Source organism: Ursus maritimus, unplaced genomic scaffold (genome assembly GCF_017311325.1).
Source record: "Ursus maritimus isolate PB19 unplaced genomic scaffold, ASM1731132v1 scaffold_13, whole genome shotgun sequence".
NCBI lineage: Eukaryota > Metazoa > Chordata > Mammalia > Carnivora > Ursidae > Ursus > Ursus maritimus.
This window is the reverse complement of record NW_024423675.1, coordinates 25029781-25055750: the sequence shown is the minus strand read 5'-3', so window position 1 is coordinate 25055750 and position 25970 is coordinate 25029781.

Here is a 25970-nt window from a genome sequence, read left to right as displayed (position 1 = left end):
AGACTTTCTACCATTTTCTTCAAACTTCTTCTCCTTTGTTTCTTGGATTGAAATGTTCCATTACAATATGGCTGTATTAAAGCCATATGCCTTGCAGATGATTATCAGAGGTTCACAAGGCTACCAAAACAGAATGCCCCCAGTCTTTTAACAGCACTCAAGCCTTTAGGAGAGAAAAGCAGCGATATACTAAGGGGGGAAAAAGCAGCTGGCATTATTGTATTATTGTACTGCCTGTATTTTTTTTTTTTTTTTTTTATGGAAAAGAGTTAAAGGAGACTGAAGTAATATGTGAGCAGATGTGTTTTTAAAAAATCAGTTGTTGGGGCACCTGGGTGGTGCAGTTGTTAACCGTCTGCCTTCGGCTCAGGGCGTGATCCCAGGGTCCTGGGATCCAGCCCTGCATCGGGCTCCTTGCTCTGCTGGGAGCCTGCTTCTTCCTCTCCCACTCCCCCTGCTTGTGTTCCCTCTCTCGCTGGCTGTCTCTCTCTCTGTCAAATAAATAAAATCTTTAAAAAAAAATCAGTTGTTAAATTATAAACATGTTACTTAAAGAGCAGCTTAAGGTGGGGGGGGGGGGGCACCTGAGTGGCTCAATGGGTTAAACAGCTGCCTTCAGCTGGGGTCATGATCCCAGGGCCTGGGGATCAAGTCCTTTATCAGGTTCCCTGCTCAGTGGGGAGTCTGCTTCTCCCTCTCCCTCTCCCCCCTCCTCATGCTCTCACTCTCTCTCAAATAAATAAAATCTTTTAAAAAAGAGAGAGAGAGGGAAGCCGAAAGGTTTAAGAAGATAAATGAAAGATTATTTGCATAATAAAACAGATTCTCTCACATCACAAAAGAATTTCAAGGGAGATCTTTAAAATAGGTGTCTTTTATCTCAAATTTTAATTACATTTTCATTTCCAAAAATTAGTTTTATGTAACCTTTAAAAAGATTCATCTATTTACAAACTTAGAAATTAAAAAATCACTGTTTTTCTAAACATAGGGACAAATTCATAAATATCGTTTAATGCCAACAAATAATTATAAGAATTTGTATTACTCCCTATTGATCAATAGGCAGCACTGATCACAGACAATTTTTAAATCTTCTATTTAAGTGAAAATGATTGATTAGAGATAACTTATGTTTTCTGAAGATATACTACTTTTGCAAACATCAACCCTGTGTGATCTAGTGTTTCCTTTATCAGTGAAGGATTATAATGTGATTCCACTATAGTGTGTGACTTGTGAAATAGCCGGAAACTCATTCTCCTCCCTTAAACAGCTCTACATGGTTCAGCAGCTATCTTCTGCCAAAATCACTGATACGGATGATCGTTTTTTGACTTCTAACCTCTGCATAATAGAGATTAGTGCTAGATGAATGGAGTCAATGTTGTCTAGTACTGTAACTCTAATAACGACATTAGGATCTGAGGGACAGGTGGAGCAAAGCAGAGGAGGAGTGTTCAATAAAAGGAGGGAGGAATTAACACAACCACATTTCATGTCTCGTATGTCCTTACTAAAGTCTAGATTAAGTAGTTTATAACTGAGGTGTCCTTATTGTTTGTCTAACTAGTTAGTGGGTGCTACCTCATTTACTGGATTATATTTGTTGACCTTCTCCAGCTTGCTAAATCCTTTTAGATTTTGAACAGAAGGTGAACCTCAAAGATCACAGTTATGAAATTGCTGTCTTTCTCTGTAGATAAAGAAACTGGCCAAATACATTTATTCACTTGCATTTAAACTGGATAAAGAACCACTTTCCTTTGTATGTTAGAACCATCTACAAAATGTATGTCTATAACAGATATATTTGAAACTTCATTTGTTCTTGTTGTTAGAGATCATTACAAAAATTAATTTTATGCTATGAAAAACCAAAATGCTAGTGGAAATTATTCAAGAATTTGATAGAGCAAGGGCTTGCAAAAAGGCAGCTGGAATTGGAGAGGGAGAGGACACTTTAACTTTCCCTGATATTCATAGATTTCTTTGACAATTTTATATTTTTAAAAAATGAAATTATTTTATTAGAAAGTAAATAGAAGATTGCTTATTTATAATATTTTATTATATAAAGAAACATGCTTAACTTTTACTTGATGCATAGAAAGTTCTAATAATATGAACGAGACTTCTTCAAAAGATCCACTTATATTGCGTTTCTCTCTGTGCCAATGGTAACATCTATGGATTGCCTTTTCTGCATACTATCTTTGAGAAGCCAAACTCTTTGATTAATTGGACAATAAGCCTACCACATGATAGTTACTTATGGAGAGGACATTCCTTTCAGCAAACTGAAAATAAGTTAACAAAGAGAAGGCAACCTGAATTATGATTAGAAATATGAAAAATATTGGGGAAATTACACAGAGAACACCATAACACTGAATTTTTATTATTGGTGGTCAAGATCTACAGAAAGTCATATTTGAAAAAAGAAAGTTTAAATGTGGCTCGTAGAGTTTGCAGATAAAGCAAAGGGAGTGAGTTAAATGACTACAGAGACTTCTGCCCTGGAACTGTGAGAGCTTGGTAGATTCTTCTTCCTGAAGAAATCTACCTGCCAAGAAGACCGGAGGCTTATATTTGCTCATCAGACATACTTATTTAATATGTCTTAGAGAAAAAATGTCAATTTTTTTTTTTCACAAAATAGGTTTTGCTTGATGCTGAGGAATTAGTGACCTTACTCTGGTGCTGACATCAGAGTAAAAGGTGGGGTGGTCACCCTTAAGAAAACAAGTCTAATTCCCTGCAATTTTTTTTTTAAGATTTTATTTATTTATTTGACAGAGATAGAAACAGCCAGCGAGAGAGGGAACACAAGCAGGGGGAGTGGGAGAGGAAGAAGCAGGCTCATAGCGGAGGAGCCTGATATGGGGCTCGATCCCACAACGCCGGGATCACTCCCTGAGCTGAAGGCAGAGGCTTAACCGCTGTGCCACCCAGGCGCCCCTAATTCCCTGCAATTTGGTTCTGGTACATAGACATGGTCACTAGTGCTTCCTACTCTCTGCAAAATTCTGATGGTGGGATGTTTATGAAAGCCCACATTATGAGGACAAATAGGGATTACAGGGTTCCAGGCCTAGAACAAATATCCCATAGCTTCTCAAGTTTTCAATTGCTCTTGGAAAGCTGGAAAGCAGAGAAATGGTTTCTGTGGCTCTATCTGAAGAAACATAAAAGAACATAAAATATTTCCTAGGTGGCTGCCAAAGAAGGAGAGTGAGAACCCTTAAAGTTAGGGCTGAGAGCATGGTCTACTGCCAGGAACTGAGAATAACTAGGCTGAACCTGCTTTAGGAAGCTCTCTATGATGTTGAACACTGTTGTAAACACTAAGAAAACAGGCATGCCACCTATGTGGAGATCATCACACTAGCAGAAGCTAGCTACTAGGACCAAGTCTGGCTGAAGTGACATCAGCAATGTCTTTCCACCACCAATAGGCAGCCCGTGAGAACACAGCTATGGTGGTCACTCCAATTTCTTCTCTTCATCTCAATATAAGGATGGGTAGAATCAGTCATGTGTACCTTTCTAGTGTAGGCCCCCAGAGCCAGAGTGAAGCATGATGTGGAGGGAAGGGGAGCTCTCAGAGAAACATAGGAGATGAGAACCCACAACTGGATAGAACCGAATGATTTCCTGTTATAATCTGAAAGGGATCAGGAAGTTAAGGATCTCTCTGAGATGTCTTTAAGAGTTTGGAAAGGGAGATTTTTCCAGAGCATGATTAAGGACAATTTTAGAGAAAATAAAACTATTTTATATTTGTTTCCCCACACATACACCCATGTGGTATTGATGGTGCAATAAATCTTAGAAAATTCCAAATTAAATGTGGCAAACAATAAAAAAAAAAGGGATTTTCAATTTTTGACTGTTCACATCCTAATCTATTTATTTCAGACAGTTAAGTGAATTTAACACTTATTTTATCCTAACAGAAAGCAGCTAGCACATGACATACCACACCTGGTCCCTGAAGAGTACAAATTCATCTTTAAATCTGGTTTTAGCTCAAGAGCCAGTTACCTAGTTCTGTTAAAAATAAAACAATACAAACAACAAAAACAAAATAGTAATTGTATTTCATGTTTGCTTAAAGAAGCACACTTTGGAGGATATAATTGATTTGAATGTAAATCTTTTCTGTAGGGGCCTACAATTCCAAGATTTGATCGTCAGGAAGCAATTTGTTATAACTGAAGAAACATGGGCTCTAGAAGCAAATAAATCTGGGTTCTAGTCACTCTTCTACAATTAATTTATTTTCATGAGACTTTGAACGAGACTATTCTAAGACTTAGTTTATTGAAGGGTAAGGAGTGTTACGTGGTGAAGGATGAGATTAATCGAAAAAACAAAGGCATCTAGCACAATATTTATATTGTACCTAGTAGTCATCAAGCTAATATTATTGAGTTTTCAGTTTGGTTCCCATCCTTTGTTACAATTTGCAGGGCTGGGGCACATCTGTGAACAGAGGAGTGCTCCCTCTTGCAGGCATAGACATGAGTGACAGGGACCCCCCTGGAGGTTGTCCTCCCTAAGGGAAGTCAGAGTCAGGTAAGAATTAGTTTCATGAATGACAGAGCTGTTCTAGGCACAGAATGGCATCAAAATGGTCTCCAGGCCCGCCTCACCGTGCACTTCTGACTCTGCAAGGGACAGGAGGTCTGGGATAGGAGAAGAATAAACAAAAAGAAGCATCTTTTAATAAAAATTGTGCTATATATTAAAAATAGTAACATTAATTTGGCACTTATTATAAAGAAAATTGTAAAACTAAACAGGGAATATAAAAGTCAAAGAGAAAATTGATAAAGAAAATGACAGGTTTGGGGTTACAGGTTTCGGGTTATAGGACAGAAAATTCCTGGGACATCCAAAAATAATCAGAACATTATCGAGGCCTACAATAAAAGGGTATGCAAGACTCAGTGAAAAATAAGTTGTGTTTTACCTAGCATTAAAAATCTCCATGAGCAGTTTGAATAGGTTAAGTATCAATGAGATGTTTTCATTTTTTGATGCCTGTCTTTTGTGCAATTGTAGCCCGTCCCTTTTATAATATAAATTCTGGGCAGGAATTTTGAATGATTCTGAATTTTATACAGTCTCTCATATTACTGATACTTAGTTTATGTTAAGTAGCTTTCATTTTTTTAATGAAAGTTCTTTCTTTTCATTGCAAAGATTTCTATGAAACATTACTGCAATTAGACACTTTGACAGGCTTAAATAAAGATTCTGGAACCATGCTAAAAAATATAATATTTTAGATATATTCTGTTCAAAACATATTTTTATGTAACAATAACATGTAAGATTCCTATGTGCATATATATGTATGTGTGTGTATATATATGTATATATATGTATATATGTATATATGTGTATATATATATATATTTTACTAAAATGATTTATAGTAGTGATTAACATTTCTCAGATAAATAGCCAATTCCATGAGATGAATACAATGAACCTAACTTTAAAAGCTTTCATGTATGACTATATTGATTCAGTCATCAGTGAATAGGTAGATTTCACGGACATTTGCTGATAAGTTTTATGGTAATATCTTTGTAAATGAAACCCTTGATTTTCTTTTGTTTCTTCTTAGCCAATACTATTGATGTTAAATTTTGATAATACTCCTTGAATCTTTGATCTCATCTGTATCTTTTTCTTCAAGGAGTTTTTAAATAATGTATAACATGTATAATTATATAAGGTATAAAACATGGCATGATATTTATTTTGTTATCTTATGATTTCATTTTTATTCATTCATTTTCTTATTCATTGAACAATAAGGCATTGAATGGTCTTTCAAGTTTCTGCATATTGGAAATTGCTTTTCTCTTTGACATGTCCTTCTCTTCCTTTTGACTCTGGAAAGTTTCCATTTTTGCACAAAGACTTTGGTAAGTTGTACTATTTTCAGTGTAGTATTCACAGACTCCTTCACATCAGGTTAATTGCTACTTTTTCAGTGATCCCTGTATCTTTATTTCTTATTGAGAGACCTGAGCGCAGGAGGCCGAACCTGAAAACATAACCCCCCGCCCCCCCATTCTCTGGTATTACAAATAGGATTGTATTCCCACTTCCTCCAAGGCTTTTGTTCCACATCTACTTCTCCATGGAGAAAGAGTGACTTACTTGGTTCCTGAGTGACAAGTCAAGAAATATTCCAGCTTCCCAAAAGTTGGACATTATGAAGTCTTTTACACTTAATTTAACTTAAATAAATATGAATGATTTGTTATAATGCAAGTATTTCTGGTAGTCATTAACTGGCAGATTTCTGTAAAACTATCATAGGCAATTGAGTAAAAGATGAAAAAGTCTATTGACTATGGACTTTTGTTTTCCAGACCTAACAAGGAAAAGTCCTATAAAGTCTTCTGAAAAGAGGTGGCTTCAAATATTAGGAAATGGGGTTCAGTTACTACATTAAAGAAGAACAGTGACCTCTGAAAATTTCTTAGTCACCATCAAATGGCTACAGAGAAGTTTCTCAGGGGAGTAGACACCTGCATGAGCAAGAAAACTAGAAAAGATTTCTTTAGTTTAACCTAATTATAATATCATTGATCATTAATTTTAAAAACTTTGAGGAGGTGATGAAAAAGATAAATCAGTGTTATTAACCAAGACAAACATTAATTATAAAATTTCAGCTTTTCACTAGTTGCAGCTCAAAGGAAAGTACAAATCTCAGTTTAGGAAATTAAAACCAAGCAAACTTTCTTGTGCCCATGTCCTGGTCCATAGATTATATTTACAGTAGAAATGGAAGCAATATCCTCTATTCCAAGATGATATATTTAGTTTAATGTGTATATTGGTAAGTACTGTAACTGCTGATTAGGGTACAGAGAACAGAATGAACTTTAGATGATGAATCTCAGCTCAGAAAAGTACCTAAGTTATTAAGGGCCCCAACAGTACAATTCCAATACAGGTAAATTATTTCCAACATAAAATATTCCTGTAATGTTCTATCGCTATCCTGACTTACCATCTGTATAACAGAAACTGAGAGAATATATGGTACCTGTAAAGACTTTGGTTAGGTAAAAACGGTACAGGAAAATGAACACAGGTGGCCAAATCTAACTATTTTATTCTTCTAATACCATTTTACAAATAGGAGCAACCATCAAATGTCAGATATAATATTCGGATTCAAGTTAACTTTGAGTTCTAAAGAAATACAAGGCTTGAAAAGACATAGTTCCATTTTTCCATGGTCTACAGGGAACTTTCATTTATGGTGATGTCTTGGACTTGATACTACATCGTTTTCTAAACCTGACATAAACCAGAGGAAATGGAGATCTAAGGAAAATAATATTGTTTATTATTTTATATTTGGCACAGAATGTAGTCATAACATTTTACTGTTGATTTCTGAATGTATAACTGGGCTTTCAGTATTTACAGCATGTTTACGATGCCTAAAATGTTTTTTTTATAAATCCCTTTTATTTTTTCCACTGAAGATTTGTTGTATCTTGTAATTTAAAAATAGTAAAATAAGAGGAAAAATGCAGTATGATCTTAAAATATTTCAGAACAAGCAAGGAAACTTTTTGTTCCTTATAATCTCTTTTCTATTCTTCGAATAGGTCTTTAATTTTATTGATTCTTTTTCACCATTAATGAATTCCTCGAGTGTGATAAACTTAACTGGTTGAATTTGGGGGGTTTTATTTTTCTCTAGCATGTACTTTTAACCTATTTTCCTCTTTCTATTCTTGCATAAGACATTCTTTCTGTCCTGCAAGTGATTACTTATGTGAAAGAAAAGCTCTGAAAGGTAATATATCATGGAAAAGGAGATCAAGTGCTGTGTCCTCCCTGAGGGATAGCAGACTTGCTTTGCATTTTGCTGCAAATGGCGGTGCCTTTGCTCAAGCAGCAAGGATTCATTTCATCATATGCAATTATTATTTAACTCAAAGTTGTCTTTGTACTTTTGTTAGCATTTGGATTTTTTCAATCTCTTTTAAATTACTTTTCATCCATTTATTTTATTTAGATATTTTATTATGTAGAGACAAAATATATATCTAGCATTCAATGAACTTTTTCTTGTTAAAACAGCAGTCATTTAGCAAATATTTGTTCAACTGAATGTGTTGAACTCAATATATGCTAGGTACTTTAAAAATATAAATGGTATGGTGTGGAACCTGCAATTCGTTTTTGGTATTAACATAAAGAATATTCTAACCCTTAGATCTACAGATGTCCTGGTTTAGGAGATGCAGAATTCCCCTCTCTGAAGAGCTTAAAGGAACACGGCTAACCACTAGACAGGAGTATAAAAGAGGCATTCAATGCCTTTTGGCATTGGTCAACATTTATATCCTTCTTACAATTCTAGAAAGTGCAGTTTTGCAGGTTAGAAAATCCATCTATCCGGGGCGCCTGGGTGGCACAGCGGTTAAGCGTCTGCCTTCGGCTCCGGGCGTGATCCCGGCGTTGTGGGATCGAGCCCCACATCAGGCTCCTCCGCTATGAGCCTGCTTCTTCCTCTCCCACTCCCCCTGCTTGTGTTCCCTCTCTCGCTGGCTGTCTCTATCTCTGTCGAATAAATAAATAAAATCTTTAAAAAAAAAGAAAAGAAAATCCATCTATCCATTCTAAATATGTTGTATTAATTATATTCTCAGTGCTATGAAGAACCCGTAGAGGAGCCAGAGAAACATGGCTAGAGATTGGAAATGGAAATCTGCAACACGGCAAAGACATGGATTTGGAAGGTCATACAAGGAAAAAAAAAAAAAAAGAATTACCAAAGTAGCCAATATGGAGAGATTTTTCTAAGAAACCCATACAGATGTAGGCCCTTGGGAGGTCCAGGACTACTACAAAGGCAGCAAAGGAAAGAGGAACATTAAATGACGTGATATGACTGGGCTAACATCTCTTTCCTTACATCTTTGTTGAAGACGGTCCATACTCCTTCCTCTCATCCAGAAACACAAAGCACTTTAGTAATCTCTCTCTCTTTCTCTCTCTCTCTCTCTCTCTCTCTCACACACACACACCTGTGTGTCAGCATTCAGATTAAGATTAAAAACATTTTCAACATCCCAGAAAGCTCTCATGTACTTCTTCTGGGTGACAATATCTTCAACCCCAGCAGTGGCTACTATTTATTGACTTCTATTACCACATTCTTTTTTCAAATTTTCCTTCTCTGCTCACCAGTGTTTTTCTATATTGTTCTAGCTCAATATTAACTACATAAAAGTTTATTAATTGACAATCATGTATTCATCAACTATCCTAAGAAATAAAACATCAGTTTTTTGAGATTTATCATTTTGAGAACTTCTATTGTGATTTATTCCAGACAGATAAAAAGGGGATTTTAGTACAAATTTACACAAATATAGTGCGATTTACTCATGTATCACCAATCTCCAAGAAAACTTGGTTTATGTGCACATTTTCATTGTTACCAAACTCTGGACAGAGTAATGGGATCTCTAGAAGTGTCCTAGTATTTATTAGAGATTTTGTGGTGTTGAAACCTAGAAAATGGGTCACAGAATATAGATTCTTGAGCTCTACTATTTTTAAATGGTTCTCTAATGACTTTACATTGCCTTTAGCAGTGTTTTTCCATCTCTTCCTCTTTGTTTACAGTATTTGGTGACATTGGACATAATACTTCAAACTAGTGAGTGTGACATGGCACTTTTACAGTTGAACTTTTTAATGCTGATTGTGTATACTGATATATACACTGCCTGTTCATTCTCTTTGCTCATTTCTCATTTCATTTTTCCTTTAATTCATGATTCGTAGAATTACTCATATATTCTGGAAATTAGTCTTCAACTGATGAAATAATTTTCAAATATCTTCTCTGAGTGTATATTTCATATTTTAACAAAATATAGTGTGGTGTCGTTGTTGAATATACAATAAAATAAAATTGAATTTATTAAATTTTCCTCAATGGGTTGTGTATTTTGTCTCTTGTTTATAAAATCTTTCCTACCCTCACTACATAGAGATATTCTTCTATATTTTATTTTTTTAAATCTGTTTGTTTAAGCCTTTAATTCATCTGAAATTTATAAATATATATATTTTGTGATACAGAAATCCAATTTCATTTTTTTTTCTTGTCTGAATATCCAGCTGTCTGGCATCGTTTTTTTATTTGACCATTTTTTCCTTCCTAATTTATTAGATATGTCATCCTTTTCTTTTTTTAAAAGATGTATTTATTTATTTTAGATAGAGAGAGAGCACAAGCAGGGGGAGGAGCATTGGAGGGAGAGAAAGAGAATTTCAACCAGACTCCCCACTGAGCACAGACTTCTACTTGGGGCTCAAATCACGACCCTGAGATCTTTACCTGGGCTGAAATCAAGAGTCAGTTGCTTAACTGACTTAGCCACCCAGGCGCCCTCCTTTCCTTTTTAATATGTGATGGTTCATCTGTTATATAACATTTTTTATAACTTATGAAAGTCTCCTTTTAGGGTTACTATCCTATTACATTGGTTTATTGACTGTCTCTGTGACAATAACACTATTTTAACTAGCATAGTTTTATAGAAGGTCTTGAGAACTGACAGAATAAGTCTACAATCCTCCTTTTATAAATTGGCTTGGCTATTATTGACCATTTAATAATTATATATATTATAAATATAATTATATCACATCATAAATTTCTATAAAAAACTATATAAATTTTTAATGGAATTGCATTGACTTCATAAGATTAGTTGGGAACAAATTGTTACCTTTACCACCCTGACTATGCATGTGTTTTGTCTCTATGGTTATTTAGATTAATTTTATTTATTTATTTATTTATTTATACTATTTTTTTCCTGTGAAAGTTTTAATATGTCTCACACAATTTAAAATATTTTATTTTCCTTTCAAAATTCTTTCCATGTATTGGTCGAATTATATATATGCTCTTTATGCTTGGTTTCTATTATAAATAAGGTAATATTTTTCTTAATTATATGTTCATAAATTCATTGTGCAATCTCTTATGTAAGAAAATTCTGATTTTGACCATGATCTTATTTCCAGCAAATTATAATTTTGGTTTGTATTTGCCCCTTGATTTTGGAAGATAATCATATTGTCTGCAACTTATAGCTATGTTACTTCTATTTTGTTTGACATCATTTTTTTGTCTCTTTTCTCAATGCATTTTGTAGACCCTCAAGTAAAATACAAAATTAAGATAAACAGTGATAGTAGTTATTCTTGCGTTTTTTTCTGATTATATAGAAAATGCCTTGAAATTTTATCATGAAGTCAAATTTTTGCTCTATTTTTCTGATAAATACCCTTTTGTGTTAAGTAAGAGTTTTGTTGAATTAAAAACTTGAGTCAGTGAAAACTTGAGAATTTTATCAAGCACTCTCTTCATCTACAAAGAAGAGATATTTTTTTCCACCAATCTGTTAGTGTATTTTGTGAACACGTTTTCTAATATAAAAACATTCTCAGGGGCGCCTGGGTGGCTCAGTCAGTTGAGCATCAGACTCTTGATTTCAGCTTGGGTCATAGTCTCTGGGGTCTTGGGTTTGAGCCTGTGTGGGGCTCTGTGCCTGGCAGGGAGTCTGCTTGCCCCCTCCCCCTCTGCCCCTACAAACCCCTACTCTCTCGCTCTCTCTGTCTAAAATAAATAAATAAATCTTTAAAGAAAAACATTCTCAAATATCTGTGATAGATTTTACTTGGTTACTATATATATGCATTTGAATTCAGTTTGCTATTATTTTCTTAAGCATGTTTAGATCTATTTGTTTTAAATGAAATTGGCCCGTAATTTTATTGGTATAGCTTTTATCCAGTTCAAATACCAAAGCAACGTTAGTTTCCTAAACTACATTAGGAAGATTTAGCTCTTTTTTCTTACCTTTATAACAATGTATGCATGTTTGGATTACCTATCATGTGAAAATTTGATAGAACCCATAAAGAAGAACTTGTGGTAAGAATAAGAGTAAGTATGATGGAAGACATGTGAAGTATTATTTAGGGGTTGAAAAATGTTTGGTCAGATAAGAGGACTAAGAATTGGCCACATGATGCAGCAACATTGAAATCATTGTTGACTCTGTCAGGAAGTTCAGTGAATTAATATTAGTAAAAACCTATATGAAGTAGATTTAAGAAAAGGTGTGAGGAGAGGATTTGGAAACTATGAGAATAGACAACACTTTCGGCAAATTTTGCTGAAATGGGAAGCAGATAAATCAGTGGCAGGTTGGGGATGTTCTTATTGTATTGCCACTTTTCTCATTGTTTCTCTTTCCTCAGTTAAATAAAAGGCAAGGTTATCAGCTAAAACAGAGAATGGGGAGGAGGTACTGGAAGGTAAGGAAAGAAGGGAACGTAAAGAATGGTTATCTAACACAAAATTGAACATACCAGGAAATGTCTGATGTTGCTAGATAGCTCTAACTATCTGAGGTGAGAGTAGTGGCAATTAATTTAAAGTGAGACTAGTCAGAAAGATTATGTGATTTCTCCTGCTGTACTCAACTCCATCGATGTAAGTGTACAATAGGTACACAGCTCAAATTATCCGAAGTTTTCTTTTCTTCTTCTTCTTCTTTTTTTTTTTTTTTTTTTGGCCAACTAATTACAAAGTGAGAGAAATTAAAAGAAGTTGAGAGTTACAGAGTGATTATAATGATAGCACATAGAATTTAAGCTGAGTACGAAGGAAAATGAGGACATATCATGTGAAGAGGAAGGGATTGTAAAAAGTGGCAGGAACAATAAATTGTAAGTTTATTCAGGGGAAAGGGACTGCTAGTGTCAGGATAGTAAACAGGGAAACTGGAGAGTAAATAAAGGTCAGAAAGTGAAAATTTTAAAATTAAGATTATAAAGGAGTGAGTTATTCATAGTCTCAAGATTTAGTAAGTGAATGGCTAAGTTACAGTGATCCGTAAAGTCTCAGGAGTAGATAAGGTTAAGGATCTGAGCAACCTGGGCCAGTCATACAGATATTAAAGTAATAAGATACAAACAGAGCATTAGAGAGACTAAAAATAAGAATAAAATATTCAAAAGTTGATCCGGATTTAATAGGTGTAGGGTTTCTATAGTTATACAGTCTGATGACAGGAAACTGGGAACTAAGAATTTCAGGAAAGACAGAGTTATAAACTTCTGGAAGAGGAAGTGTGAAGCCAGGAACATACCTCATCATCACCAGAGCAAAGATTTCAAGGATATGGGAGAGAAGAAGCCCATACTAGACAGAACTGCCAGGGAAGCGGAATCCTAGGGGAACTCTGGGGTGGATGCAGGGGCTAGAAGATGACCCTAAGCTTTAGAGAAGTTGAGGATACAGGGAAAGTGAGAGGAGGAAAACTGACCCAGCTTGAGAGTTGATAGTTCATAAATGATACTTCCATCGATATCTTTCCATCTGTTCCCTAACACACTTTTTATCTCCTCTTTCTCAAAAAAAGTCTCCAATTAGCAGTTGTAATCAGGTCTCTATACAAATCTCACCTGCTCAATAGGACCAATTCTTACCAACCATGAACACACTCTCCATCCATCTTACTCTTTTGTCATGAAAGCTTTCACCTTCTAACAAACGGTATAGTTGACTTATTTGTTAATCTATTATCAGTCTCCCTTTTGTTCCTCCTGCTAGACTGAAAGGCCCATGAAGCTATAGATCCTTATTTCCTTCACCCACACACCCAGAATGGTTCCATGCCCATAGTCATGTTCAATAAATGCTTATTTTATTAAAGGTTGTACAGCTAAGCATTTCCTTTCAGTTTCTTAAATACAGAGATAATCTCTTACCTTTAATATTTCTCCTTCTCCTCCTACCCAACAGGCTCTATCCTCTGCTATACACTCTTTGAATCTGTTTATGAAAGTCTTAGTGTTGTCTTATAGAAACCAAGTAGGGAAATGATGAGGAGGATCTGATGTGAAAGCAGTTTCCTTTCAGGACACTGGAAGAGGATGGATATTTGCAAACATCCCCAAACCAATTATTATTTTTTCCTTTCCCATAATCTCCATGGTTTTTGTCTTATTTTATTCTCTGCTATTCTGTCAATTCCTTTCCCTAAATACAAAGAAAAAGGTTCATGCTTTGTAGAAAAAAAAAAAAAAAGATTTAGGATAAAATTTTAAGGGGTCATTCTATTCATTGATATTTTAACATCGGTGATTGTAGAATCTATAAATAATACATGTGGTATCTCAATAGCCAAAAAGTACGGTAGTACAATTTTTTACTCTCTATATTCCCTTTTGGATAAAGTCCCCAAAATTTGTGACAGTGACCATGTAGAATGATTTATATTTCTCATCTTTTGGAGTACTTGGATTATCAACTCTGACAAAACATAGAAAATAAAACTTCAATTTAGAGTATAAAGAAAATCAAGAATTGCTGAGGCCCACAAATGGTTGAGCTGCACCTTTTAGGAATTTAGTAAAAATATGGAAATGTTACATGCTAGGAAAGTTTCCTGCTGAGCTGGGTTAATGGGTTCAGTCAGATAAGCCAGTGGCCTAAGTAGGTTCTTCACTACTTAGCTTTTTCCTTCAAGGGCCCCTCCAGGTGTGTCTGCTGTGACAGCAGATTTAGGACTTTAACAACACAGTGGCTTTTGATCTCATTTCAGCTGCTGTGATTAAACAGACACACATCACTTGCTGTGCCACAGTGAAAGAAGCTTGTGGTTCACCTTTGCTGAATTAGTACCCACTGAGCACTGCAAATATTTAAAATGTCAATCCATTTGATAATGTCAGGGAGGCCTGCAAATACCACAAAATGGCACCAAGGAAGCATTCAACACAGACAAAAGAACATTTAACATCTCTCTCCTTCAAGGTAAAATGAGAGTTAAATGGAAACAGTAAACCTCTGATGAAGTTACTAAGGTCAGCAAATTTAGCAGCCCTGAGTGGGACATGGGCTTATAACTCACTGTTTCAGTATGTTTGCTCACAAAAAGGGTTCTGTTACTGATCTTAAAACCAGTGCTGTTGTGGAAGAATTAATTTATATTGACACAAGATTATGGAGTGCTTCCCACAAAAATCCATCTGATGTCATTCTTAGGCAATCTGCAAACACTTGCCCCAAGAGCCCAGCTCCAATTGGAGACTTCAAATTTCAAGTGACATCTTTATTTTATTTTCAACTGTTTAATTCCAAAAGGCAACAAAAGAGGACACCATACTAGTGTGAAGTTCAGAAATGTTAACAAAACCACACACCACCCAGAAGTCTCATGATCTTTCCATAACCTGCTGGTACTCAACTCGAACCTAAAATGCAACTATGCTTTTGGGGTATTTTTGTTTTGTTTAGATTATAATGATTTATACACAATGCATAAGATTTTTTAAAAGGTTTTCTTGCTTATATATGTATTAATTCGAAAAGACGGTTTAACTGTTTTGTAAAAATACCAGGTCATTCCTCAGTCAGGGAATGTTAGGAAGTGTTTAATGTCATAGGTCAGCTCTGATCCACCAGGTCATTTAGGGTTCAGGAGGGTGGCTCAGCCATTTCAAGAGGATTTCCAAGGCCATTTGAGTAATTAATCATTCTCACCTGTAATAAAAAGGAAACAGGTCTGATTCCGCTTAATATGTAAGATGAAAGTTACAAATATCCTCCTCTCTCATATTCTACTGGTGTGAATTCATTCATATGGCCAGGAAATATGGTCTAGTGTCCAAGAAGAAGGCAAGGAAATTAATTTTTCCCCATGGAATATTTGTTCATCTGTGTTTTTCAGAGCAATTCTATTTTTGTCATCATACAAGGAAAAAGATAGGGCTTTGAATTGAAACTGACAGAGAAACAAAGAACATGTGAATACAAAAGTCAAGAATATTCAAATTTTGATAAACATAAAATTCCTACATAAAATGTTAAAATAATATTGAGACTTTTTTGTCAGCATCTAAGATCACAAATCTCTTCTAATGAACACAGGGGGTTTTTGTTGCTATTGCTGTTGTTTTTTGTTTTTTTCTTTCTTTTTCCTCTAATAAGTAAATTTTGTTTTTGTCATTAGGTACTTCTAATTTTCAAATGTAAACATGTTTAAAAGATGAAATCGAATTTAACTTAAAATACAGTAAATATTTATAATGAGCCAAAGTTTGAAAATTATAGGGAAACTCATACCTGAAAGTAAAAAATCCTGAACATCACTATATTTCCAATAGCTGCTTTACTTGTATTTTACTTATTTTTTGAGTTTTAGGCCCCATCCTCAATACCATCTCAGTTCGGCTATTTCTTTAAATTGCTGCAAAATAGATATTATAATCATTCACTCGTATTAGAAAAACCAATACTTAGAAAGGAATTTTTGCTTGATTGAAAATTTCTCAAGCCTGATTTCATTATATTAATTCTAGAACTAATTGTTCAATCCAACAGCTTCTATTTTCAATCGGTGTTTGTGTGCTTCCAGTAATTATAGATAGTTATCGTATTTCCTCTAAACCATCTTGGAGCCTTGCTTTTAAAATGTAATTACTGTACTTGGAAAAGAACAATCCAATTTGATGAAATGTATCATGATTAAAATAGAAAAAAGTGGAGACTTATAACGTAGAAAACAAGCTGTCATATGTAGTCTATATACAATGAGATTTCAAATTCAGTGCTGAGCCGATTATTACTCTACTCACATGAATCAATCCCTCTAACTCATTAATGCTTTTCACTGTCTTTCTTAGAAGTCCCCCCACACTTTGCCTTCATCACATACAACTTTTCTAACATGTTATGCCTAAATGATACTATTATTTTAGATTCAGATTTAACAAAATCAAATAGTGATATACTTATCACACTTCCAGAGTTGGTTATTGTTCTTAATTTAAACTTGAATTTCTGTCAATTTAACAGTTATCATAGATTCTTTCTCGGTATCAGAATTTCTATTCTCCTACATGTAATATCCAACATTCATTCATTTATTTTATCATCGAGACATAGTTCTTGAGTGCCTACTAAGTGCTAGGTACTGTACTAAATACTGGGGCTTCCATGATGAGTACAAAGAGACACAGAACCTACTCTCACAGAGTTTCTTGTCTAGTAGAATAGACAGACATCAATGTAAACATCAAATACTTATTTTTGAAACTTTAGATGTAACAAACAAGTTCCTAAGTATTTTACAAACTTACAATGAAGAAAAATTGCCCTAGTCAGTAAGGATAGGGAAGTCCTCCTTGAAGATGATCTGACTGAACCTCGATCTAGGGAAAGACTGGAAATAACTAGGTAAAAGCAAAGGTTGAAAGAAGTACCAGAGGTCACAGTTTGTGTCATAGTGGAGTAGAGGCACATCTTGAAAGGTAGATATAAGTCAGTCTTGTGAAAAGCACTTTGTAAAGTAAGACTAAAGATGTAGGAAGTGGCTTACCAAGCTAAGCTATATCAAGGATTTTGTTCCTTATTTGAGTCTTAGAATTCTTTTAAGCATATGAGTGATATGACCAGCCTTCTGTTTTGGAAAAACCATTCTGGAGATGCCAGTGAGGGTGGCATGAGATGATCCAATGCGTGGAGTTAGGGGGTATTGCTGACCTTTATATGAGACATTATTGTACTTTGGACCATAGTTATGGAAATGGAGCAGCAGAGAGGTAGGTTCACTCGAGAGCTACGTAGGGAGGTAAAAAACAATAGGATTTTGTATAATACACATGGATGAAAAAGGAGAGAGAGGTATTGAGAAAGAGCCCTGGATGGGGGTTGGTTCCCAGAACCAAAGAGGAAATATCAAGTTTAATTTGAAAAGTTTCGACATAAATTGTTCTGGAGATATCTGGTAGTACTGTCATGTAGGCAATAGCATGCATGGGTCTGATGCTCAGAGAGGAGGTACAGTTTGTATATAAAAAGTTATAAGTCTTCCTTCACGAAGGTAAAAATTGAAGCCATTGGTGAAAAAAGAGGTGATAGAAAAAAAAGACTTGAAGAACTTCAGCTTTAACAGCTTGGTAGAAGATAAGCCTACAGAAGAGAGGAAGAAGGTAAACATAAAGAAATAGAAGAAATGTTAAGATAATGTTTTATATCATGTAAGCTAAAGTAATAGAGCGTTTACAGATAAAGGCCAAAGCCAACCACATCAAATGCTTTTGAAAGTTAACATAAACTTTGATAATGAAAAATGTTCTGCAGACTTACATGTTTAATAGATGTAATATTAAGCATTTGGCCTTCTGATGGCTTCCAGCTTATCTGTAAAATAGGGGCTTCTCTGTCAGAAATTTGAGGGGAGTGGAAAGTTTGAAAAAGTTCTTGCAAAAAGGAAGAGAGTGTACAGTAAGAGGAGGCAATTGTTCATGTATCTCTTACTAGGAGACATCTCCCTTGGTAAATTCTAATTTTATTAGGGTTATTACATTAATAGAACAAAAAATAAATATATGTCTCTTTTCAGTATTCATTTATATGTGAATGATACTAAAGTCTATAGAAAAAATAATAAGTGGTCAAAGACTCTTTTAAGTTTCCAATAAAATTTGAGATTGAATACAATTTGACATTCAAAATGAAAAACTTTGCCTTTTGTCAAACATTTTTTTTCCATTTGACTAACATACTATTTCAACTATCTTCAAATGGGTTTGGTGCAATAAAATACCTTTCAAACACCTTCTTAACTTAATTGCTAAAAGCATGGCTTTTAAAAAGATACTGTAATTTGTAAATGGTAAAACTATATATGCTGCATCAGTGTTCCAAGTCATTTACTTGGATGACATATCTTCAAAATATTGTGAAGCAATTTTCACATTCTAAAAGAAGAAAAATTAAAAAAAAACCTTTGACAAAAACATTTTAAAATAAAGGTTTACTTTTCTATTGCAAATAATTCAAATCTTTAAAAAAATTGGGGGTAAGAATAAAATTCAAAATCTGTTAGGTTTCATTGACATTGTTCACATTAGTGTTATCATACAAACTCAAAGTACACCAGGTATAATTAACAGGAAGATCAAATAGTGTGTCTAACTTTTACACTCAGAATCTAATAGAAACTCCCACTTGTTTCCCCAAAAATATGAGTTACCACTTTCACAACATTTCTCTCTCACCTTTTAATTTTATTATCACTTAACTTCTATAGAACAAGTAAATATCAAATGGTGACAACAGTGGTTTCATTCTGGCTTCAAGATGCCATACTGTCATACACACACACACACACACACACACACACACACAATGACCCCATGTTCTCATCTCATTCAAGCTGAAATGCTTTTTGAAACACCACTAAATTCTGCGTGGATAAAGCAATACATTTATATCTGAAAAAGTGGAAGAGTCCTACATTTTTTTAAAAGATTTATTTATTTATTGGGAAGATTCCTACATTTTAAAAGATGTATTATAAAGTTACAGGTTTAATGGTGATTCTCAAGCTTCTTTGTAACGTCTAACAGTTGAGAGACTCACAATTTAATCAATAACCATTGCTCTCGAGGGCAGTGTTTCTTGAAAAGGGGATATGCTAGTGAAAGGGAAGAGAATTTGGTGACATATAAGAATAGAAAAGGTATAGGTGGTCAGTAGAGATAAGATAGGTATTCTTAGAAATGCTTAAGTATTTATCAGAATAAATTCTCAAAGGGGAAGAACACTGAAACCACTATTGAAAATCACTAGTTTACTATGCTTGGCTCTGAGGTAGAAACCTGGCTCATTTACTGGCACATGTTTCCATTAGTGAATACAGGAGAGAAAGAGACAGAAACAGAGACCCAGATATCAGTCTCTTCAGTGAGACTTGAACTGTTAGAGGATCAACACTGTACTTCCATATTTTAAAAGGTAGTGGCAACAGCCCAAATGCCTATCCCCAGATGAACAGATAAATAAACCGTGATATATATATATATATTTATATATAGTGAAATATTGTGGTGTATATATAATAATTATATATATTATATGTATAGCATTATATAATATATATAATGAAATATCATTCACCCATAAAGAAGCAATAAAGTACTGATATGTGCTACAAAGTAGACAAAACTTGGAAACATTATGCTAAGTAAAAGTCAGACATAGAGTATTGCATGACTACATTTATATGAAATATGCAGAATAGATAAATTCATAGAGATAAATCCATAGAACGCTTATGATTTGGATTAGTATCCTTATATGTAAAAGAGACACCAGAGAGCTAGCTCACCCTTCCACCATGTGAGGATTCAATGAGAACACTGCCATTTATGAACCAGAAAGCAAACATGCCAGTACCTTGATCTTGGACTTAGCTTCCAGAATTGTGAGAAATAAATTTCTGTTGCTTTTAAGCTACTTAGGCTCTGGTATTTTGTTATAACAGGTCAAAGAGACTAAGTGAATTTCACCTCACTGTATTAATGTAAAAATTTTGATGTACCATATTAAATGTGATTTCATTAACTTTAACAAACAATGTAAGTTTAAAGTCTGTATTTATTACATAATAATATCAACTCTCATTTATTGAGCAGCTATGTTTTTCATGGAATTCACCCAGCGATCTTTTGAAGTATGTATTATTATTCTGCTTTCTCATATTGAGAAAGCAAAAGTCACAAAGTTTGAGTTACTTGCTGAAAGTCAGTTAGTGAATGGCAAAGGTTAGCTTTCTGACTCGGACTTCAAAATTTGTGCTCTTTTCATTATACTTCTCTGCCCCTTATGCTTGAATGCTTGAATTCTTGAATTCTGTTATGAATGCTTGAATTCTGTTATGCTTCTTTTCAGCTGGATTTTATTATGTTAGAATCTCTAATGAGGACTAGATGGTCTCTACTTCCTAAGAGGAAAGGTTAGTACAAGTCAGAGAAGTCAGGCAAATGTATTTGGGGAGGGATGAGAGAACAGGGAAGGAATAAAAACTAATGCATAATATACCTGGGGAAAATATTTGAAATTCCAATTCGTATTCCAGCCTTGAAAATGTAAAAATATTAAAACTGTGAAAAGCTAAGAGAGGAGAAAAGAAGAAAAGAAACTATTTGTCATTTAAAAGAATAAGTTGTGGAAACAGCTAATATAATACAATAATTACATGGAAATGACTTAGCAATTCATTTTTTCTTTAAAATCATGAACGTGGGAACATAGGCATAGATTCTAGTGCTTCTCCTTCAATGTAAAGAATTGGTTGGTGTAAGAAGGAGAACTTAAGGATTAAGATGGATGGCATTGGACACATAAAAAGATGTAAGTGGAACATGGTGGAATATCCTTTTGTTTAGGAATTATAAAATATGAGGCAGAAATAAAACTACAATACCTTTTACAAAATTGTAATTTTTTAGGAGGGACAAGAAAAAAAATTAGCATTAGTGAAATTTACACATACATAATTACATACACACACATTCACAAATATATATATATACACACACACACATATATACATGTATACATACACATGTGCATATCAAACACTGGATTTATTATAATCTGTGCATATTTCTTTACTTCTCCCATTATTTTTATGTAGCATTTATCATACTTTTTCTACAAAGGAAATATAAGAACCAGTTAACTCTAGTTCCTTTCAAATTCATCTATGTAACATCAAGAAAAATTATATATTCCGAAAATTCGTGAAAACAACATTAAAATTTTAAAAATCAATTGAAGAATTTAATTTTTCCCTTTTCTTTTCACAAGTTAAACTTCTGATTTACTGTATTATTATTGTCACTATGTTTCTCTCTCTCTCTCTCTAACAAGCCCTCTACATGCTTGCACAATGCCTTTGAGCAAGCCATGGAACTCGGAAAAAAACATTTACAGCATTTCATAACTATGCATCATTATATATCTTGTCTCTTGCTATATAAGTTTCTATCAGTCATTATGGCTGTCATTGTTATTACATTACTGCATTTATATATACAGATAGTTTAAAAATTTTAAGATATTTTTCTGTGTCACTTCTAGGATAATTGGATGCCTCTAGTTGCATCATTTTCAAATAGGAGGAGAAAGAATAGAAAATGACAGTGACATTTAAAAAAAAAATGCCAGATTTGCAAAGTGACAACAGTCACATTTTCTCTCAGAGGCTTCTGGTTTGGATATATGAAATCCATATTTCTTTATTTTACTTTATGTATCAAAATGAGGAGACTAATACATTCAATCTGTGCCCAGATTTAATCCTGCTCAGCGTATTTATTATGTCTTGGCAGGCTCAAGTTTTAAAGACAGTGGTGAGCTTACCATGGACAGCACATATTTTCTAAAAACACTTTATAATTTATCCTATATCATTTCTCAGTTGATGCTTTCTCACATGGAAAGGATAAAGGAGAGTGCTGAATATGAAAATTATTATTTAATATCATGGAGTTTTATTTTAGATTGCTCTAATTTGCCCTTGGATTATGTTATGAGACAAGTCTTTAAAATGGTGTTGTTCATTTTTTGTAATTTAGTTCAAATCGCTACTCTCCATCCTCCATGGAGAAACCACTGTACTTATGATTAATGCCCATGTTCCTCAGGCATTCATTATTGTAGAGCTTGGTTGATTGATTTTCTTAAACACTCCTTTCAAATATTTCCAATACTTCCAAATGTTGTAGTACAAATAGAAATTATTTAAGCAATGGAACTGTAACTCTCAGGTTAATCCATGTACTATTCTATAAACACACAGAACAAATTTAATGAAGAGTCATTTATGTGACCTGACATAGTGGATACTAGAAGTATGTGCTATCCTCTTCCAAAGGTATGCTCAGCCTGTATTTCTTTTTGAAACAAAAGAAAAGGAAGGAAAAATGTTTGAGGAAAAAAAACACAACAATTGAACTTTGAGAAAAAATGCATGTAATGAATGAGAAAGCTTCTGATTATCAGAAAACAAAACAAAGCAAGTAAATTCTAAAATTATTTTGCTCTATTGCACAGCCTCATTTGCCCATGTGCTACCAGAGTATTGAGCCTAATTGTCCCAAGTTTAAATCTTAATGATGCTCCCAGAATGCTATGTGAACTCAAGCAAATCATTTAATGAAACTTCTGTAGATTGGGAATAATTCATAACTTGCAGGGTTATTGTAAGAATTAAATCTGATGTGTTTCTAAAGTGTTCAGTAGGTTCCCTCAGTCATATAGAAAAAGTAACAATTGACAGACGTCATCATTGACAACTGTTTCTTTTCTCACAAACAAAGCAAATTTTCACATCACTAATGCCTACCCAACTCCTCTTCCTTAGGTCTTCCTTATCAATTTTCAAAAACCAAATTCAACCCAATGAAAATTATCTTTTGTGAGACCGACCTACTCCGATCCTCACCTACAACATTTACTTTAGGTCCTAATACTTCTTTATCATGCCCACATCCATGTGTTAATAATACATTCTTTTTAATGATATAAATATATATTTTTTTATTCATAGGTAACTCCTTATCTGATAATCACTTTCTAGCTACAATGTGCCCAAGGTTTAAATTGGCCAAGTATTTTAAGTTCTTATATTTTGAACATTGTTTTCCAGATGCTGGAGACACAGTGATTTTACTTACTGAGAAGCATATGGAATCAGAAATCCTTTCCTATGCTGCTGAAAGTATGCTGATTTCTGTTATGTATAGAAAAATGCATTTGGAAAGGAACATATTAAGCGAATGTGTCTAAAGTGTCTCTGTAGCTTTTTTTACCATCTACATTTACCCAAAGACTTATTGACCTTAACATTTGACCACACTGTATGATATAAAATGGTGATATTATCAATGAGCATAGAAAAAAGAGCAAAAAGAGTGATGGTAAAAGTACTCAAAGCCAAAATTGATTAAAGGATTATATCTTATGTTAATATTAAATGACAAAAAGTGACTTAAAATCATATTAATAGAATATTTCCTTTTTGGAAATTGAGGAAAGGTCACTATGGCACCAATAGTAGGAAAGAACGGGATACAGACTAATATTTGTACCAAACTTCATTCCAATGACCTAATATGTGGTAATCATACATCTTGGGATTTTCCCAGGACAGCTCTAGTTTATGCCCATTTTTCAAGCTCAATTATTGATAAAGAGCACTCACTTTCATTGTTAAAATGGCACCAATTCAAGATAAATTCTGAACACATTACTAAAGCATGGAGTTCTCTAGTTCATTAAAAGATATTGCCCTACTGGTTCAGAATTCACATACATTAGTACAAAAGTATCTGTTCATTTGGGTCATATCATTCAACAAATTTCTCTACTTGTGTTTGGATGTGTGCATGCGTGTACATTTTTAAATTTCTAATGGTATCATACTTTGCTTATTATTCTATCTGGCATTTTTTCACTTATAATTACATCATAATGCTTCCTCATTTAAATATGTAAAAGATCAAATTAATTAATCTTAATAATGCATATACAGTTGACCCTTGAACAACAAGCATTTGAACTGTGCAGGTCAATTTATACATGATTTTTTTTCCAATAAACACAGTACAGTACTGTAAATGTATTTTTCCATCCTTATGATTTTCTTAACATTTTATCTTCTCTAGCTTACTATATTGTAAGAATACAATATATAATACATGTAACATACAAAATATGTGTTACTCAACTGTTTATGTTACCAGGAAGGCTTCCAGTCAACAGTAGGCTATTGGTGGTTAGGTTTTAGGGGAGTCAAGTTATACACATTTTTTTTTACTGCTAGGGAGGTCAGTGAACATAATGCCCGTGTTGTTAAAGGGCCAACTGTATATCATAATTTGTTTACTCATGATCATTTGATAGACACACATTTCCATTTGGGACAGGGTGTCACTATTTTCTGCAATAAGTATCCTTGTCTCTATGCCCAGGAATCAAAGCTGAACATGGAAATTATCCTTATCTGAGAAGACAGAAGATAAAATTCAGGATAGTAGAAGCATTTGGAATCTGTAAGGCAGAACACTAGAGAGGAAGGAATTAAATTAGAGGGCAGATTTTCCCATAAATCTTTTACTTGGGGCTCTCTTGTACAATTGCAGATTGAGTACAGTTATTGTTATGAGATTGGGGGGAAAAAAAAGAGGGAGATTGTACAGGCTGGGCAGTGCGAGGGGACATTGGTTAATTCCCCCTGCCAGAATATAGAGACCTTGGTAAAACTTCCCAAACACACTGAGTGCTGAGCTGAAATACCAAAAGTAGTGTGCTTTAACTTTAAGAAATATGCCCTAGAACTAGGTACTCAGTAGGTAGATCTGCCTGAACGAACCTTAAAAAAGCCTTCATAACATCCACAAGGGACAGAAAATATATGCATTGAATGATATCAAGAAGCGCTGCAAGAACATCTTGATGTTGGTACATATATGCACTAACTCGACATATAAACAAGCTTACATGAGATCAAAATAATTTGTCATTTATTGAGCTACCTACTTAAATAAAAACCAACGCTACTTAAAGGAAAATAAAAGACCCAAAGTCTCTATATCTTATCAGCAATGTAAAATATACAGTCAAACATTATTAGATAAGGAATAACTCAGGTAATTTTTATCTATGATTAAAAATTAATTAATTAATTAATTAATTAATTAAAATTTTAAAAGCCATAAACAGGACCAGTCTTAAGATGACTCAGATACCCAGCTGTTGGATTTGGTAAACAAATATTTTAAAGTATATGTAAATGCACTGCAAAAAAAGCCAAAATACAGTCCTAGGGCCAGCTCTGACATACAGAAGTCTTGGAAGTCATCACTTTCAACCACACAAGAATGAAAGCTCAACAACCAGAAAACCAGTACATTTTTTTTAAAGATTTTATTTATTTGAGTGAGAGCGAGAGAAAGACAGATGGAGATAAGGAGATAGAGAGCACAAGCAGGGAGGAGAGGGAGAAGCAGGCTCCCCACTG